The sequence below is a fragment of the Poecilia mexicana genome, unplaced genomic scaffold (genome assembly GCF_051168715.1).
Source record: "Poecilia mexicana isolate PSO_F unplaced genomic scaffold, ASM5116871v1 scaffold_22, whole genome shotgun sequence".
NCBI lineage: Eukaryota > Metazoa > Chordata > Actinopteri > Cyprinodontiformes > Poeciliidae > Poecilia > Poecilia mexicana.
Genome location: NW_028263391.1, coordinates 22,238,531 through 22,247,851, shown reverse-complemented (window position 1 = coordinate 22,247,851; position 9,321 = coordinate 22,238,531). Strand labels below are relative to the sequence as shown.

The window sequence follows — 9,321 nt, the reverse complement described above, 5'->3', positions numbered from 1 at the left end:
TGTTCTTACAGGAAGCCAATAATGTTAAGAAGATGCACAGGGAGTACAAGCAAACTTCCCAAGGCAGAAATTCAAGAATTTTCTTGCTGCAAAACATTAGTCCTTAAATTTCAAATGAGCTTACTAGGAGAGAAAATTATGCAATATCAACTTTTTTGAGCTTTACATCATGTTATAAAATTATTCTACCATCAAAAACTAGAAAAGTTTTCTTAATGGTTCAAAAAGACATTTTACATTGCAAAGTGTTGATTTTATTTTTGAAACCTTATTTATTGTAGAGTGTTGATATTTTTGAACCCTTATTTATTGTAGAGTGTTGATTTTATTTTTGAACCATTTTTTTATTTTAAAGTGTTACTTTATTTTTGAAACCTTATTTATTGTAGAGTGTTGATTTTATTTTTGAACCCTTATTTATTGTAGTGTTGATATTATTTTTGAACCCTTTTTTATTGTAGAGTGTTGATTTTATTTTTGAACCCCTATTTATTTTGAAGTGTTGATTGTGTGAAAGACCTTACACATGAATTGCCCCATACGGGGTTTGAACCGCTGACCTCAGCATTACCAGCACGGTGCTCTAACCTGCTGAGCTAAATCACCTACCTTACAAACTGTTGGGTTTCCATGGATTTAAGAAGAACTTCCATGATCTTACCACAATGAAGATTTGATAAAAGTGCTTATATTTTAATGTTTCTCAAAACAACATACATAATATTTTATTTTCCAGAGATTTTGTATTTTGAAGTGTTATTTTTTTAACCATTTTTAATTTTCAAGTGTTGATTGTATTTCACAGATATTTTTTATTTTAATGTGTTAATGTTATTTTTGAACCATCTTTTATTTGTAAGTATTGATTTTATTTTATAGCCATTTAGCCAAGTCTCTGTAGAACCATTTGTTTCTTCTAATGACATCTTCTATACAATTGTTTGATCCCAGGCTTAGTTTATGGACTGTAATGTGAAATTAGGCAAAGTATAAGTCTGACAGTTTGTTCACCAAGTTACTGTGCTCTCTGAGAGGATCTGTGGTTTAAGTATTTGACATTGTTCAATGCCCATCGTTATTAGTCTCTAACAAAATTTGGATCATCTACCAGGAACAGTGGAAAGCGCATGAGTTTCTGTAGTGTAGTGGTTATCACGTTTGCTTTACACGCAAAAGGTCTCTGGTTCGAAACCAGACAGAAACAGATTTTGCATGTTCTGTTCATCACAGGTGTTTACCAAAGACCAACAAGGGTTCTGTGGTGTCGTGGTCTGTACTCTGAATCCAGGCATCTGAGTGCAAGCCTCAGTGGAAATTTTCATGCGTTGCATCTCACATCATCAACTTTGGAACCTCAAACTGAAACAAAGCAGAGAAGTTCAGTTCCTGTAGTGTAGTGGTTATCACGTTTGCTTTACACGCAAAAGGTCTGTGGTTCGAAACCAGACAAACAGATTTTGCATGTTCTGTTCATCACAGGTGTTTACCAAAGACCAACAAGGGTTCTGTGGTGTCGTGGTCTGTACTCTGAATCCAGGCATCTGAGTGCAAGCCTCAGTGGAAATTTTCATGCGTTGCATCTCACATCATCAACTTTGGAACCTCAAACTGAAACAAAGCAGAGAAGTTCAGTTCCTGTAGTGTAGTGGTTATCACGTTTGCTTTACACGCAAAAGGTCTCTGGTTCGAAACCAGACAGAAACAGTTTTTGTAGGTTATGCATCTCTTGGGGTGCAATGAGACAACAAGAGCCTTCCTCTTTGGTGATGGTTCATTTGCCAATCGACTTCAATGTAGGCTTCTTTGAAATCGAAGTTACTTTACCTCATTTGCCTATTTGCAGTTCTATGGCGTAATGCTCAAGGACAGCGGGCCACATGTGGCCCCCCAGCATTTTATAGGCCGATGTTTGACTTAAAATAGGTTTTGAGCACGAATTGACTACAAACTACATTTCAACCAAAGGTTTGTAATGCGCTTCCTAACCAGACGCTCCAAAGCGTCCGGTCCATAACTCTTCAACTCGCTGTCAGCTCCCGGTCAGAAAGACGCATTTAGTTCAGAGACCATGAGATGATATTCAGAAAGGATTTTTTAAATCAATAGATTTCAGTTGCCTCTGAGACTAAATCTTTGCATAAAGTCTATAATGTCTGCCCATGTGACTTGTTTTTATTATTTGTTTGCTTACCTTTAAACACTGATTTAAATATTGTAATTTTTAAACTGAGCAGTAATTTTACATCCATGGAAACTCAAATGTAATATTTAAAACTTCAATACATAAAATCAGTTATTTAACAATATGAGGTGTTTAATTTATTTTTAACATTGTATTTTTATACATTCATGCTGGGGGTGCCCAAGTCTAGTTTTCCAGAGCTACCATCTGCAGCTTTAGATGCATTCCTTCTCTAACACACCTGGACCATTGACTCATTATAAACCTCTACAGAACTGAATGAGGGAAGTCAACCTTTGGTCTGGGGTGTTTTAGCAGGGATGCCCTCCTGATCTGTACCGTCAATGTGGCCCGTTGAGGGGGGCCAATATGCTGAAGTGGCCCTCGGTGAAACTGAGTTTGACACCCCTGACATAGAGTATGAGAAGACCCTCAGTGTTGGTAGACCAAGACCTTCAGCTGACTCTCCATAAGCTTTAAGGAGGCAGGGTTGTCTTGTTAATTGCTCCAGCATTTAGTTCCAACATGCAAACTGCAGCTGCACTTGTTGCTCTTGTTGGCTGAAATCCCTCAGCTGTACTTTCACTCACCTGTGTCTGCTGAATGGGTTTGCATAATCAACTACAGTTTTAATGGGAGTTTCTCTTTGAAGGCAGAAACACAAATTGCCAGAAATGTTCTAATTGTGACCTTCATCCCAAATTAACACTGAAGACGGCTTAAAATGTTCACCACGGGGCCACAGCCTTCTGGTTTAAAATAGAAGTTTACCACATCAAAACGTAACGTTTTGTTTTGTCCTCTTGCCCTGCATCCTTTTGTTCCTCTAGTGGATTAGTAAGATGCAGACAGACAGCACAGCTGGGTCTCACATGCTCAAACACACATGTGCACACCTGGCACAGGATCCATTCCCAGTTTGTTGCTTTTCCATCACAACCTTTGTGTGTAATCAATAACAACATTTCAGCCTCGCCCAGCTACCGCCCTGTGAGCCTCAGTAGCATCAAGCACACACATGCACAAACATCAACATGCCAGACTGCTAGGACAGAGCTAAAACAACAGGCTTACGTCCAGCAGCCGTTTATTAAACCCACAACCTCTCCACCCGCCAACGTCTAACTGCTCTGGCTTACTGAAGTCTAACCTTTGCTGTAGGTCACTGATCTCATTTTCTACACGTTCATCCAGCGCAGGAGGTCTCTGTCTATAGGCTAGCTGCAGCACAGGACCAGCAGAGGCTGGACGTTAGCAAAGCAGAAATACATCAAGGTCAGTGAGAGTCAGCAGCAGCAGAAAGAGTAAGAATCTGTGGACATCGTGGAAATCAAAACAAGACCTGCTAGGGATGTCTCTGAGCTGCACAGGAGTTAAAGCCGTTAGATTCCTATCGATCTCAGTCCCACTGGCTTACTAGGCTACATCTGTATGTAGGTAGACTGCAATTGGATTCCAATTCCACACTTCCGACAAAAATCATGCCATGTCTTTGGCTAATCTTTCTTTAGAGATACAGAGCTCTGGAGGGATCCGAGGTGAGAGAATCACTCCTGTTCACAGCACAAAACCCTCATTTCTGTAATTTATTTTTCAATTAGCCAACAAGACCTCAGCATGACTCGGAGCAATATCCGCTTCACGATTGAATCATGCTTTTATTGTACAAAGAGGAGCCATCTTAGATGATGGATCAATGCTATTTTCCAAGCTGTTACTATGCCCATTATTGTTTCAATTACCAGCAGTCAGATGATCAAGCCTCATCTTATCAACTTGTGTGTTTAATGAATTTATTTCTGAACCAGCAGCATTATGCATGCCACAGACATGGCATTTACCTGTAAAATCAAAGTACTAATCCATGTTCAGATGGATGACAACTCTATGGTTATTTATATGTATGGCTAAAATGTTTACGTCACAATTAAACTAAAAGGAAACAAATCAAAGCTTTCCACAGTGCTGTGTGCCGCAGAGGATCCAGCTTTTCCATCTCTGCCCATCTGTGTCACTCCCTCGCCACGAGCAGAGTGTCAGTGCTGTCAGGTGTGAGTCAATGCCGTCAGATGCGATCTCATTACGCCAGCTTACCTCAAGGTTAGTAGCGGGCTGCTGGCTAGGCACAAAATCGATCTGCACCGAGGACAGGCGTTAAAGGCCACCGCAGTGAGCTGTGCGCACTGCGTACACGCCCGGCAAGCGCTGCGCCTCAAAATGCAAAGTCGCTCCTGACAAGAGACAGTAAGTGTGTGTAAACAAAGCCCTGGACGCATAATGAGTGCAGGTTAATATGGGGATTTTTCTTTAGGCTGTTAAATGTAAATAAACAATTCAGCGCCTGCCTGTCAGTGACTCCAAAGCCCTGCAGTGTCTGGTTTTATTAAGTGTATTTTCAAAAACATTTTATTGTCTTACAATAACATACTAAAAGTTCAAGTTTATTTGTATGCAACATTTCAGCAACAAGGCAGTTCGAGGTGCCTTACATGATAAAAGAAATCATAGTCACCAATTTTGAAACAAGCTGTAAACATTACATTTTGTCAAATGTCATCATCAAAATCATCCATACATGTCAAATATGTTGGTCACTGTTCTAATCAAAGGAAACTGTAAACCGATAGGTTTTTAGTCTAGATTTAAAGGCACTCTGTGTTTCGGCCGTTTTGCAGTTTTCTGGGAGTTTATTCCAGATTTATGGTGCGTAGAAGCAGAATGCTGCTTCTACGTGTTTGGTTCTGGTTCTGGGGATTCAGAGCAGACCAGAACCAGAAGACCTGAGAGAAAAGGTTGATACATCAGCAGACATTTTATGTATTGTGGCATGAAGCTGTTCAGTGATTTATAAACTAACATCAGTATTTTAAAGTCTATTCACCAATAAATAAGTTTTTCTAGCTCTTTTAAAAAGAACTTAAATTTGCACAACTTTTAATCTCTCGATGCCCAAAACCTTTGGAGACATAATGTCCAAAAAAACTGGCAGCTGTAATTGAAGAGGAAAATGACTCTAGAAGTGATGATTCTGGGGGACTGAACTTGTTTTAGGAATCAAATGTTGAAAAGCTCACAGTTTATTTTTAGTCAAGCCCCATGAATCAATACTTTGTAATGTTCTTTCCACGCCACAATATTTCATGACTTTCTGTTACATAAAATCCTAGTAACACATTGGAGCTTGTGGTGGCAACAAGGCAAATATGTGAAAGAGTTGAAAGGATGTGGATACTTTCATAATTCACTGTCTACTAAAGTTTCCTGAAACCATAAAGATAAAATTGTCACAGTCATTTCTTTTCAAATCCCAGCCTGTCACTTGTAGCCCAAAGGAAACATCAAAACAATAAAATCCCTGACAGCAAAAACCTTTAATGATGTTGTCTCTTATTGCATAAAAAAACAAATCTGTTGCAGGAGACAGGAGAGCGATCTCTTTTATGTGTCACATATCACATCTACCTACAAAGAACTGAAGCAACATTTTTATGACAGTATAACATAAAAATGCACAATCCTGGATGAGCTACTTAGTAGCTGGTTAATATCAGCAACAGAAACTTACTCCAATAATTTGCGATGATAATCTGCTTTCCGATTATTTTTGTTCTCGGTGCAGGTGTCCATATGTGATAGATAGCAGAGCCTTGCAAAGGATAACAACATTTCCCCTCATTTACATCCCTCTGTGGGAGCACTCTGCATATGCTTAACCTAGTTATTGTTATTTAAAATGTACTTTCCTAGAGAAACACATGTTTCTAACTAAACAGTACAGCACATCTTAGGTTTTCTCTTCCTCTATAGTACATAATTTAATCCACAAATAGCACATTCACAAATTAAATCTAGAACAGTAAATGCGACCTGTATGCGTTCTGCAGTCTGAACGGGCAAACGACCTGAAAGTGTCCCGCATGCACACTAGAGGGCGCAATAGCGTCAGCGTTCTCAGTGTTCTGCCAACCGCCATAGAAAGAAGAAGAATTGCTCAGTGTTTGCGGAAGTAAACATGGAGGCTAACGGTGGAGCTTAGCTTACATATTAGAAGTTGTTGTCCGGCCGGAGCAGCATATTAACAACTTAATCCTCATTATAGTCCGCCATGGTTGTTGTTTTTCTTCCCGCTTGCGCGTATCAGGACACAGAAGAGTGAGATTTGTTGAGAATCAGTGATGTTCAGTTCGGATGAATGCGAATCGGATACGTATCGGATATGGGTCACATTCGAAAAAGAATCCTGGATTCTTTTTCGAATCCAGGATTCATGGCAGTGTGAACAGCACTGCCATGAAAAGATCGGATGCAGGTCGCATTACGTCAAAATTTTTTTTAAAAAAAATCAATAAATAAAAAAAAAATCGGAATTGGATCACTTCAGGCTGCAGTGTGAACGCACCCATAAAAACATGCAGGTGTATTTTTTCCACTACAAAAATTGTGCATGCCAAGAATTCCTGTGCTACAATTTTAATAAAACTATTTAAATTGTTCTACAACAAGGAAGGACAAATATTAGTATATAATTTGCTGCTACAAACATTTGGAAGTTGAGGGACAAAAAAAACAAACAAACAAGAAATTAATCCAGTTTTTTCTCTCCCACTTTCCTTTCAATGGAACAAAATAAACTTTTAGGATGTATTTTGGTTTTAAATAAAAAAAACAGCCACTATAAAACTGATCAAAAATTTGGTTTGAGTCTTTAGAAATTAACATGCACTTGGGTTAGGGTGATGGACGGATAGATGGAAAAACCTTACATTCACACAGCAGGTTTTGGTTTCGATCATGTTTTTCAGCTGAAATTAGATTTATATTTTTGTTCTACTAATTAAATGAGACAGTCACACAGCAGTGAACTGTTTACGGGAGTAGCAGTGTCGTCATCTATGGATGGATTTTAAAGCCGACAGTACCGTCACAAAAATCATAAGACAAAAGAAACAAAATAATATTAGAATTGTCTATGCATTAAATCCAAATGGGTGCATGTTGAGCCCCATCAACAAATGAAAAGTTGAAATCTATACACTGAACTTTCATAATAAGACGAGTTAAAGACAATTTCAATTTGACCTTTGGAAATATACATTTATGGATAAAACTGACGGGGAAATGTGAGGAGCAATAAAACGAGGGGACCCTCATAAAACCAGAACATGTTCAGAGTGACATTTGTCTGAGTTTGAGGAGGAAAAACTGACAGAAAAAGAGATAAAAATGAGAATGAAAGAGAAGGTGTGACAGAAAGAGAAAGCGGTCAGACAGGGTTGTAAATTCAAACAGTGATTCCATTTGTCCCCTTCACATGTCAGCAGAAAAAAAAAATCATTTGAAGTGACGTCTTTTTTTAACTCTGAGACAAATCAAAGTCTTCACCTGACATTAACGCAGAGCGCAGTGAAGATCTTCTGCTTCACATCTCTGCAAGTCAATGGAGGAGCTTAACTGCAGTTTTACCATCAAAGGAACAAAGTGTGGTACTGTACTGTCTCCCATCATGGAGAACAGGGTCATTACTGCACTTTGAAAAACCATCACACACACACACACACACACACACACACACACACACACACACACACACACACACACACACACACACACACACACGCTTTACGTTCATGCAGACACACAGTCACACATTCATGCCAGTACTCAGTGATTCGCTACGTGCCTGGCTAATAAAATTACTTTCGTCTTCATAACCACTTTAGCCTTGGAAGCTGCCATCAGTGGAAGGACAAACACACACACACATGCACACACACTCAGGTAGAGCAACGAGTAGGAACGGTCCAGCTCTTCCATTAGCCAAATGAAGTGGCTCCCGAAGATGGATGACATGGCATCACCTCCACCACCAATCACAATATCACCCCTAAAAAACCTTTCACTAAAAGCCCCCTAAACCCCCGCCCCTCCTCCCAACCCAAGCTTACTGCACCAAATGGACGATGAGCATTCCCGGGTCCATTCGACCCACAAGCAGCACTTTTATTGCCCTGGTTATTTATCTCTTTAATGCAATTGAATTGGCTGCAGAGGATGCCTATGGATGAGGAGAGATACTAAATCATGGTGGGTTGGGGCAACGCTGTGATTAAAAGAACTTTGGCTCCACAATGACAGCGGCAGTGAGAGGACAGCATGATGTCTGTCTGCATTCAAAACAGGTCCAAGCAGGGGGCGGCAACAGGAAGCCTCAGGACAGCACTTCCTGCTGGGAGATGACGCATTAAAATGTACGGTTACATTGACATTCAAACGCAGGATTTTAGTTTAAATGGAGGATGTTATGCAAAATTGACTTTTGGAGCTTTAAATCATGTTAACGGGTACATTCACACCAGCCATGTTTAGTCCATTTTAATCACACTGTAGTGCATTTGTCTTGAAATTTTGATTCGTTTCCCAAGGTGTGAATGTGCAATGGAACCTGATGTGGACCAGAAAATGAACTGTGGCCCGCCTACAAATTTAGGTCTTGATTTGGACTACAGTGCAGGGCATTCTGGGTAAATACAACCACAGCAAACATGCTAGCCTAGCTCTAGCGGGAGAAATGGCTCATGGTTCTTTATTAAAGGTAATTGAGAATCCTACAACCACTAAAATCTGACACTACTCCATTTTTATTTAAATTAATTAAATAAAAAAAAGAAGTTGAGCTTATGTCTTCGTCAGAGGTTTTTGTGTTGTTTCCGTCGGTGGTTCTTGGTGCAGCGCCACCACAGGCGGGGAGGGGAACAGGTTGACTCAGTGCAGTGTGAAAGAGAAAATGCACCAGAAAAAAATGTAACAAATGTTGCAATTTTGGTCCCCAATTGAACCGAGTCTGCCGGACCATCTGGTGTGAAAACAACCTTAAGTGTTTTATTTTGTGTTTTCAGACAGCTTAACTGACAGGTTTTGCTACAATCAGGCTTGGCTGTAGGCAGTGAAACTGAACAGAGATTCATAATAGTTAATTTCCAATTCAACAAAACAGTCAATCATATTTATATCTCATAGCTTTAAGAAATTAATTACTAACTTAAGATCTATTGTTTGTGTTTAGTCTGGCTGTCTTGGGTCTATATTAGAAGTTGTTTGATTAATTGAAGTATTTAGGTGTGAGAAAACAGCAAAAAAAG

The 9,321-nt window shown here is 39.5% G+C and overlaps 2 non-coding genes across 2 annotated transcripts; both read left to right on the top strand.

Annotated features, from left to right (window-relative positions):
• Window positions 1-1,131: 1,131 nt before the first annotated feature.
• trnav-uac (transfer RNA valine (anticodon UAC)) lies at window positions 1,132-1,204 on the top strand. The gene has a single exon. It is a non-coding gene; the product is annotated as a tRNA-Val (tRNA).
• Window positions 1,205-1,631: 427 nt separating this feature from the next.
• trnav-uac (transfer RNA valine (anticodon UAC)) lies at window positions 1,632-1,704 on the top strand. The gene has a single exon. It is a non-coding gene; the product is annotated as a tRNA-Val (tRNA).
• Window positions 1,705-9,321: the final 7,617 nt, after the last annotated feature.